Source organism: Empidonax traillii, unplaced genomic scaffold (genome assembly GCF_003031625.1).
Source record: "Empidonax traillii isolate 1590-97213 ecotype Southwest subspecies unplaced genomic scaffold, ASM303162v1 scaffold201:size1909950, whole genome shotgun sequence".
Classification (NCBI taxonomy): Eukaryota; Metazoa; Chordata; class Aves; order Passeriformes; family Tyrannidae; genus Empidonax; species Empidonax traillii.
Genome location: NW_020955394.1, coordinates 1,527,850 through 1,538,724, shown reverse-complemented (window position 1 = coordinate 1,538,724; position 10,875 = coordinate 1,527,850). Strand labels below are relative to the sequence as shown.

General features: G+C 37.4%; 1 protein-coding gene across 1 annotated transcript in view; it reads left to right on the top strand.

Annotated features, from left to right (window-relative positions):
* The first annotated feature begins 6,532 nt into the window (after positions 1-6,532).
* SH3GL3 (SH3 domain containing GRB2 like 3, endophilin A3) overlaps positions 6,533-10,875 on the top strand; it is a 62,105-nt gene continuing 57,762 nt past the window's right edge. The window contains exons 1-2 of the mRNA XM_027886999.1: positions 6,533-6,578; positions 8,676-8,756. The gene's annotated coding sequence lies outside the window, so the exon portion shown is untranslated. The remainder of the gene's footprint in view (positions 6,579-8,675; positions 8,757-10,875) is intronic.

The window sequence follows — 10,875 nt, the reverse complement described above, 5'->3', positions numbered from 1 at the left end:
CAGTACAAATACTGAGCCAGTACTTCAGTAGTAATTTTAAGCATGGCAGTTTGTTAATACTAAAATAAAGTAAAAATTAACGCAACAGTAAAGAGAATATCTAGACATTTAATTAACTCATAATTTGAAATGCTTTTTGTTATTAGTAGTTCAAGTTATAAAAACACCCCGTTTAAATTAGATGGGTTTATGTGTAGTTCTTCTCTGCTTACTCTACCTACTTACCAGCACAGGAGATTTTCAGAAGATAATGAGAAAGAAGTCTTTCCCTTAATTTTCAGTAAATTTTGTTTTGCTCTTACCACGACAGTCTCGTTTGAACTGATGGATCCAGTTGTTGTAAGGTATGAGCTATAGAATGAGATTTTATATTTTCTACATCACCCAACAGCCAATTAAAGCACTAAATTAGCTTATGAAAGAAAAGAACTCTGTTATTCTTCTCACAATAAACAGGGTAAAAAATGGGTCCAAAAGTTTTAGATATTAATTCTTTCTTTTTTTTCAACTCTTGAGGCAATTAATCTAGCCAGGTGCAAGAATGACAGGGGAACAAGCCTTCAAATTGAACTGTTAATGCTTTGGAGAAGTTCATTACTGGAACAATGCTGGGATATATCAGCAGTAGAGCCTGAGTGTATATTAGTACTTTTCTACTCAGTTTTTCATTCCTCCAATAAATCCACTCTGCGTCTCTCATTTCAGTAGCTCCTGTATTAGACAAACCAAAAGATGTAAATGGTCAGGAGTTTACAGTTCCATCTTAAAAATGGCTCACAAAACACCTATGACTGTGTCTCATCCATCAAATAACAAAAAATTAAAATCCATGGCATGAAATTGGACCTTCTTGTTGGAGGAGAAGAACTGAAAAAGGAGGGGGAACACACAGTTCCATTATTAAAACAATTGGAGCAACTAGTCCAAAGATACTCAATTTAGTCTTAACATACTGTTTCTATTTCAGCATAAAATGTAAAAACCCCGCTGTTCTACCAGGAAATCTGTTCCAGGTTCACATGGCAAACAACACCGTGTTCAGTTGTAGAGTAAGTTTCTGAGCCACAGGAATTTCAATGCCACAAGGAACACAGACTATTAAGTAAGCAGTAGAACCTGGCTAATTCACATCAGTAGTTCAAAGCACCAATGTCTATTACAAAAATTTGTAAATTAGTAAGTTATCAACCAGCATGGCCCATTTTCATGATTTTCCCATGAGTGTTAATGATATTTGATGTTTTCTTAAAGTCTGCTCCTGCAGGCTAGTGAGGAGATGCAAACTTCAGCTTCCAACAAAAAAGAGTTCTCACCTTTATGGTTAGAGATAAAACATGAAAACATGAGCCAGCTGAACCCTAGAGTATCAAAAACCAGAAGGCAAATGAGCAGAGCCTCAAATTTATTTATTTATTTTTTAGAGATCTGGCAAGCACAAAGCTAATCTTTTGATATTTGATGGACCACTTAATGCTTTTTAAACACCTGTAGTTAGCAATATTGAACTGGCACAGTATGAAACAGAAGTGCACTCCAAATACCATTGTACCAGATCCTGATTTTGCAAGTCGATAAACACCATCCAGTGGGAGCTTACGGCACTGTGCAAGTTTGAACCTTTATTTAATAGATGCAGTTTAATATTAATTATTTATTAAAATATAGTGTAAAATATTCCTTTTTTTTTTTTTCTGTATAAAATTAAAGTAGTCCTTGTAATATGAAACCTGTGCACAGCTCTCTAATTTAGCACAGCACACAATTATGGAGTTAAGCACGTGTGAAAATGCTGATTCAGCTTTTTCCTCCTGTGTGTGCTGAGAACTAAGGAGGACTTTCCAGATTATTTAAAGTTTTATTTTATTATTTAATTAAAAATAAAACATGACAAAAATGAAAAGGGCAAAAGGGTTTGAAGGTTTAGGACGCACAAATCTTCAAGCTTGTGACTTATTTTATTGCGTGTGAGTGATCATCGTCAAGCTCCTCAGAATGCATCCATGAACAAACTTATAAGTTTCTGTGTGTAGATTCCAATTTTTGCAAATTATGAAATAACATTTGTAACAGATTTGGCTTTCTGAGTCTTGTTGACCTAGTGGAATATGGCTCATTTTCCTTCGGGATCATTGCAGGAATCTCAGCTAAAACCTTACATCTGCCAGAATAGAGGATTAGACAAATTGGCAGGTGGTAATAGATTCAGAAGTTAAAAGGAAACAAACTGAGCAGCAGGATGAAATCAGGGCAAGATAATTAACATTCTGTTTATATTTCAAAGAAGAAACAACAGGAAAAGAGCAGATGCCGGTTCAGATTTGTGGACACTCCCAGGAATTTTTTGCTTTAGGTAAAACAGTTAAGAACTGCCCAGGAGCTGTGGGACTCAATGGGCCACTCCGGTGAAAGAGGTCAGGTTGCACTGAGAAGCAAGAGACACAGAAGGGTGTCATTTCATACACATGGTTGCTTCCTGCACAAAACTGCTTCTCAGCTCCAGATGCGTTTGTGGAAAAAAAAAAAATCACCAGGGAGCAACTAGAATTTAGAAATTATAATATAAATTAAAAGTGATATCAGAGCTATTGGGAGTTTGTTTAAGGCAGATTTTAGTCTGGCATCGTACCTTAACACACCCGAAGAAATATAGTCAGCCCCAGAGCTACGGGGAAAAGCAGAACAATCATGCAGCAATCAGTCATTTTTTAAAATAACACATGGGGCACATGGCAGAGAATGGAGCTTATTCTGCCTACAGTACCTCGTGCCAATAGTGTTCTTTTAGGGGCTGATTCAGAAGTCAGATGATGGAGAAGGGATTGGTTTTATATCAAAATATGTAAGGTTTTGGGGACCTTACCAAAGGACACAGAAATCGGATACAAAATGCTGGCCCTGGTGAGGGCTACTGCAAATTCCCCAGCTGTCCAAGGTGGACCAGATCATTAGTGATTAAGTGCCCCTGCAGCTTTGCAGAAGTCAAATAACCTTCAGTTTTAGCCTGTTGGCAACAGTCTTGATCTGGTGACAGCTGAAATCGTTGTAAGTTATATTTCACTAATCTCAGTGAGCTTTAAAACATTTGGGATCTGCAGCCTTTCACCTGTGGTGAGCAGAACTACCCATGTGTCTGATTTTCACGTCCATGCAGGTAACGTTAAAATAATTCTACCAGTTTCTTGGAATTACATCAGTAGTTTTATTTAAGCCTGTAAGTATGTGGCAGTTGCGTCTGAATAACCAAGCAGAGTTGGTTTTATGCAGAGAGAAAGAGAAATTCTCATTGCTTTTCTCCTATGTAGCAACGTATATTAAAGTAGGATTGTCTTCCATTCTATGGAAAGAAAAAAATGTTTAAATATCAGTGAAAGGAATGTTGAGGCAAAATGCTTTCCAAAATTCTCTCTGCAGACTCAAAAGGTGAGAATTTAACCTCTAATTTTACATATATTTAGGGTGAAGCTCTGGACAAAACAGTACTGTGACACAGCCAGTCTGTGGTCTGAACACCCAGTAGGGGAAAGGCATTTGGCTAAGGCATAACTATGGAACCTGAGAGAGTTGTTCAATACTCATTTCTGATATAATTTTCTAGGTCAAACTCCTTAACAAGTCTGTATCTCAGTCCCTTCACTGGCAAAATATGGATCATATTCCTCAACTGCACGATGAGTTAAATATCACATCATCCTTAACATTTTAAATGCTTGTAATCATTCACTGTGAGATCATACGGTCTTGCAAAATAAAACATAATCCAAATACAAGGTAATAAAAGTCAAAGCCTTCCATGCAGTGCTGGGAATACCCAATACGACTCATTTGGAATAAATTTCCATTCCAACCTATTTCAAACATACATGTAATGTTGCTGTTATGCCATCTTAAGTTTCTGATGACAGTGTTAATCTCCGAGCTTGGTGCTACAATGGCTTCTTGTCTAGAAGAGGGAACCTGTTGATTGTCAGGTCTGTTAATCCAGTGGAGCATTCATGGCATGGGTTTATTTTATATGAACAGATTTGGTTGGTAAGGCAGCAGAGTTTGTTTGCTGTTGTCCTTCTGTGTTGTTGTTTTATGTTAGGTGGTGAACCATAAAATATTTCTGGACTTTTAGCTATATATTTTAAAGTTCTTTGAGACTTCTAAAGTAAGCTGATTTTTCTCTAAGATGTCATTACATTACTTTTTTTAAGTCTTCAGCTTTTCCTTTTTTAATTTTTTAATAACAAACATAAAGGAGATTATAAGCAAATTTCACTTGTACATTTTATTTTTAAGTAATGTTTCTGTGTGGTGCTTTTGTAAAGCTTAGATACATACATTTTGTATATTATGTCCTTGCAGAATTCCCACTGTGTGGGTACGTAGGGAGAAGAAGTGGGGCATAGAGGACAGATTTACATTACTCTTTATTTTGTTCAGAGTTTTATCAACTTGTTTTTAGCTGCACTGCACATAACTCCATGTTATATAATGTCAGAAACATTTTGTTAAAATCAAGTTCCACTATTTGTCTTGAATACTAAATTAGAAAGACAATAATCTTTCTTTTGCTCACACAGTTCTTTCTAACCCAGTGACCCAGATCCCAGTGAGTTTCCTTAAGCTCAGAAACATGATTTCACAGAACAGTCTGTACATTGGTGCTAGTCCTACCTTTTGTTAATTCTTTTCCTTTTGAATGTTATTTTTCTTCTATTTGGTTGCATATTCTTTCTGTTTGTTTGCCTCTGTTTCGAAGCAAACCTAAGATAATAATAATTTATAGTTTATCAACATGCCCTAGTTGGTTTCTCATCTTCATTTTACTAAACTTTTCAAAGGAATTTTGAAATAAATTTGTTATAGAAAAATAAAATTTCAGGGTCTCATCCTACAGCATAAGTAGATTTAAGGGACATTTACCCAACTTAAATAAGTAGCGTAACAACAGGCAGAGGATATTTCACTGTAAATTGGAAGGAAATCAATGGAAGCTAACTGATTTATAAAATAAATTATTGGAATGATTTTTAAATAAATTATGAGCATGTATATGGGAGCTTATAAATAAACCCCATATCCATTCAGATATTTCCAACAAGCTAATCTTAGGAATCAACGTATCAGTAAACAAGTGCAGGGATGCTGTAACATTGCATGGATAGAGATCACCTGATGTTCTGGGCACTTGCCAGATGTTATTTAATGTATGGAAACTAAATTTCAGCACAGACAGGACTGCACTTTGCATAGTGACAAAATGCCCAATGTGCCATTCCAAAAAAGATGCGTTTTTAGACATCTGGGGAAACTGCAGTTAGCCTCCCGCTCACTGGAGGTCAGGAAATCTTAAAGCTCCTGGAAGTTCTACGAAGCAGTTTGGTATTGGATCAGCCTTTCAAGGAAAGTTGAAACAGTAGGAGGTATCAGGGAGATTCGAACAGCCCCCTTTAAATCAGATTCTACTGCATTCATTTGCTGAACAAATTTTCACCAGTTTATCTGAAATTCTCTGTATTGATTTAAGTCACGCTCCAGTAAATGTTCAACATGACTTCAATGGATGAGTGAGTTTACATTTAGGGTTGCTCAGTTTAGTAGCAGGCAGTGCTTCTAATCCCTGTGGAGCTGCTATTAGCCATTGGTTGACCTGAAATTCACATGAGTTGGCTTTAATTCAGAGCCTGGTCTGCTCTGCATGGTTTGCTGCTTTGGGGTGGGTTTTGTTTAAATTTTGGCCAGTTACTCAAGCCAGTTTTTCTTGAGTTTTTCTTCTTACTCTTGAGAAAAATCTGTCTTTAACAGTACTTTCAAGCACTCCTTAGTGATCAAGCTATTTCTTATGATTATTGTCTTTAGGGAGGGCCAGAGTGGTAGGGAGGGCCAGGGACAAGAGGATGGGCCGAGGGAAGTAAGAGGGTGCTTTCTGTGTGGCCTCTAACATCAGCATGTTTTGTTCCTTGCCTATGAGGAATACTCTGAGTGTCCAGACAGTGTGTAATTAAATTCCAAAGTTACTGGAGGGAACATTCCACATGTTTTTAATAATGACCCTTAGAAATTTAATGTGACCTTTTTTTTTAGTATCATTTGGGATCTGGCAGTCTAACTTTTGATTAGACTGCAGAAGTGTTGCATTTTATATTAGAAAAAAAAAAGTATGTCTGTATTTGGCTTGCAGAAAAGTACCTGAAAGCTGTATGCAGTCCTCAGTAAAGAAAGATTTTCTTTTTTGAATGCAGTGTTTAACAGGCAAATACACTTCCTCTGCTTTTTTAACAAGGGGAATAATGCTGTGAGTTAAAAGTCTAAAATATTTTCTGGAGTAGGGAATATTTCTCTATGTTTTTATTGCAGTTTTCTTTGTATTATCTTATTGGGAACTAGTAGTTGATGGGTCAAAACTGTGATTTGCAAGATCTTTTAGCTTTAGAAGGTCCTATTCAGTATTCCCCACGTGTGAAGATCTCACTAGCTGGCACTACAAGGGCAGAATCTTAATGCACTTCTTCGGGTTTCTTCTGTAGAGCCTTGGTTTGATGTGGCCTCTGCCTTTTTACCAGCTAATCAAGGTCCACCGGGACTGGAGATGGGTAAGTAGCTATTCCACTTATCTTGCACATGTCCATATCCAAAGATACATGGTTACTTACCACGGAGATGGACAGGAAATAACAGTGAGGGGGAAGATCTTTACCTCATTAGTAACACTGCATTTCCTATAGTGCGTATTTGTCATATATTAAAAGTTAATAAGATGGTGTTGGCTTACAAGACTTAAAGAGAGATGTGATCTTAGTAAATGTGTCTAGAGGTTCAAAAAACGTTACTAAGGTATTTTAAAGCATATCCAGAACTCTTTCCTTCATACTTTTTCTATGTCAAACAGTAGTATTTTTTTATTCCTTGTTTAAAGTCTCAATGCCTGCAGCTACCAGAAGAAAATTAATGTTTCATATTATATTGGTTACTACAGTTACACTTTGAGGCCCCAGTCTTGACTGGGGCTTTGGCATAGTAGGTGTGGCACAACACACCAGGGTATCTCCTCTCAAAAGACACTGAAATGTGCCTGGACAAGACTCACAGAAGTCCTGATGCATCCCTTTTATAGATAAGGAATTGACAGATTAAATTAGGCACTAAATTATTAGCTAAGTTACAACAGAAGGGAATAAAATCTTCTTTGGAGAAGGCTCTGTTTATCATTCCTATAGGTATTGTGTATGTTTTGCAGCGGGCACACTGTCAACCAAAGCTAAGTTTAACACACACATAAAAGGTACTTTGTTGGCATCTTTTCCTTGCCATTATATCAAAATTACTGTAGCTCAGCTGCCGTGGCTTCAAATTGCTTCTTCCATATATGAACAGAGTGCTGCTTGTAAGAACAGATAAGAACCAAGAGTATATTTGGCACTAAGTAATAGTTAATATTTTCATCCTTTTATAAATAACTCTCCTGCATTCTTCCCTCAAGTTTACACATATACCTGGATGAGGTTCTGTTTAGCATATGTGTTTTCTCCATTGTTTAGAGAAAATACATAGGCGAACTTTTCAATTAACTGCACATACTCCAAGAGTTATAAAGGTCAGTCCCTTCTCAGGAAGCTTTGGAAGTCTGGTAAAACGCTCCATGTATTTATGTATCTGACAATATAAAGCAAAAAACAGAATAAAAATTATATCGAGAAAGAGAATTGCTCAGAGAGTAAAAATATAAGAAATAACCCAGTCGTGAGGGTAACCGGCACTGTCTCAAGCCCAGCCCCTGTGGCAGGCCCACGGCCTTTGCACATCAACTGCACTGCAGCCTTCCTCCGTGCAAAGGGGAATTTTTGGGGAAGTTTGTGAGGAGAATCGTGTGTTATATTCAGAGTATTATCAGCTGATGCTGTTTATATTTGTTAGTACTTAGCATTAAACATACTTTTTAAAACTACCTGAACTGTGCTCGTGCTCCTTGCACAGCATCTGACTGTGCAGTAAGCAACTGTAATTGCTGTTAGGGTGGAGATGACACTACTCCCCAAACTGCCTCTCTTGCATAAAACACGGACTAGACACTAGGATATATCTCTAGTTATGCTGGTGAGTTTAAGTAGTTGGGCATAGAGGCAATAGAGCCAATTTCTGCCAAACTTCAGCAGACAGATCAAGTCCCCTGGCTAAACTCCTGATGAGATTTAAGATATCTGTTGTAGCCTGCAGAGATTTTACTTTCATTGTTTTGAGATACACCTAGAAGCTTGATTTTGCTGCAATGTTTTTAATACTAAACAAAAAATAGCAGTAAAGTGATTTACTGAAAAAGGCTTTTTTATGCAATACCCATCAAATATACATGGACTGTAATTTAACCTTTTCTTCTTAGTGTTGACATTGTATCTTGCCTTATTTTTACACAGTTCAGTGGAAATTATGCTTGCAGCAGAATGCACTCTTTCTGTCTCAGTTTTGAAACATTTCCACTAGGCAAAGCAATTTGAGTCATGAGTATAGGAGATACAGGCTCACTACCAGAGTAGTTTTACACAGACATTTAATTCCTTTTCTTTATTTTTAATTTTTAAATTAATTTATGATGACTGTATTTGGTCTGCAGAAAAGTACAGAAGTAGCCGAAATTTTTATTTTATCACTATGTTTGTATGATAACATTTGCTATAAACCAATTTTTTTTTAAGGTTCCAAGAGAATACAATTGATTAGATGCATATTTTCTCCTGTATACAACAGATTACACCCAGCTGCACAGCTTTTCTCAGGTAAGTGAGCTATTATATATACCCCTTTCTCTTCCCTTCCCCATCTCCCTTAATTAATAAAGAAAACCAGACATCTATCTGCATGAGGCTTGTTTGAAAGTCAGTACATACGTCCATGGAAAACAAATATCTGGTTACTAGGATTTATCCACTGGGGCCAGACAGCATAGATAGCTCTAATAATGAATTTGAAATAGGATTTTCTTACTACTCTAAAAAAAAAATAAATTCCTCAGACTCAAAGATAAATCAAAGGAAAGTGGCGCCCCAGTGGACCAGACAACCCATTGGCAGCACAGTCACATGAAAGCCTCAGAGGTCACTACCTCAGTATCAGCAAAGCTATTTGTGGAGCTCACTGTGGAGTTTCACATCGTGGCTAAATCAGAATACTTAATAATCTGGCACCCAAATTTCACATGTTGCCAGGCTCAGTCCTTATGTGAGCCTTCCTTTCACTGCTTTGGAATCTACCCCTTGAGTCGTAAAATGTGGATACACAGTCCTATGTTTTGACAAGTTAAAAAAAGTTAATGTAGAACCAACTTTAAGAGACTGTGTTGATGTACAGATAGGTGAATTTTATTGCAAAAAGCCCATGATGGCTAAATCTACAGCAGATATTCAGAAATGAAAAGAAAAAGACTAATTGTAACGAAATCTTAGTTATGTGCTTTTTTTTTTCCCAGCCAATGAGACAACTAGGGCCATTACAGAATTTTCCTCAGAAGCCAACATTTTTAGATCTTAAACTGTTTATGAGTAAAGTATCTGCTTTGCATCATTTTTTTTTCTTCTTTTTTTTCTTAAGATGCTTTGGTTTCTTTTGGGGAAATGGAAATGTAGGTCAGACACTTGAACCCATTCCCACACACATTCCCTCTTCTACCCATCCATAAATTTTGATTTTGGAAAGTCACAATGGGGTTTTCTGAAATTTCTGAACTTGTGTCTCTTGTCCCTGTTGTAATGTAAAAAGAGTCTCCCCAGCCAATCCGTATCTCCCAGAAGCCAAAAATGCTGCAGTGATGGCCTGTCCTCACTGCGAAGAGAGACTGTGGTGCACTGCAGGAGATGTAGTTCGACAGGAATGTTCAATCTATACAGGAGATCAGGAGCCAAGAAATACTTGAATACAGCTCCCACGGCTAAGCAGGGCTCTGAGCACCTCACTTAATCTCCAGCGTGACCACTCCCCACCTGTAAATTGACATACACTTCCTGGTTTCACAAAGGCTTCAAGAGGATAAAAATCTGTGAAAGTTATGAGATTCTCAGATACTGCGATAAGTCCCAGGATAAACAAATGTTGAATGCAAAACAGCAGCTTACATGGTACATATTCAAGGGCATGTGGAATGAATTAGAGAGATGAAGAGAGGGAGCAAAAGAATGAGAATGGGAAGAAGCAGAAGGGAGGAAGGATAGACAGTAAGAGTGCAAGTCAGGCAGCGTGACTGGAACTCTGGGAGAGTTACGCAGAGTCCTGCACACTTGGAGTTCATGCTGCAAGTAATCTTGTGAGTGTATCTAAAGCAAACTGAGCCAAGGGCTTACTAAATGAGTTTTTTGCAAAATTTTAACGCTGACATTTTTGTGAAGTGGCCAAAAGTAACTCCCAAAGAAGGGATCTTGCTGTCTGCATTTAGAGCATGAGTGAACATAGTAAACCTCACAACAGTCTTTTTTGGAGGGAGAGCAATATAAGCAGGTTAAAAAAATTATTTTCTGTACTGTGCCCTTCCAGTGGTGTGAGGGAATAGGCATGTCTGGGTACAGACACATGAACATCTGTAAATAAATGGGCAATAAGGCCATACACCTTTCCTTAGCTGCCCTTTCCCATCCTTTTTTTGAGCGAGAGTGCATATTATGAAACTGTACTGCATTCTGGGAGCAGATTAATGGATCATTTTTATGGCAATGGAATATAAAGATTACCCATTCATTCATTAAAAAACAAATCCATTTTTTAGAATTGCACGTTAAGCAATGTGGACTGATTAGTTAGAGAAACTGCTGCTCCTTTTCAAAGAACTGTAGAGCGTGGTCAGTAAAGAAGAGGAAAAGCACTGCAAGAAAGATGGGGGATTTCCAGAGGGGAAAATGTAGGATTCAT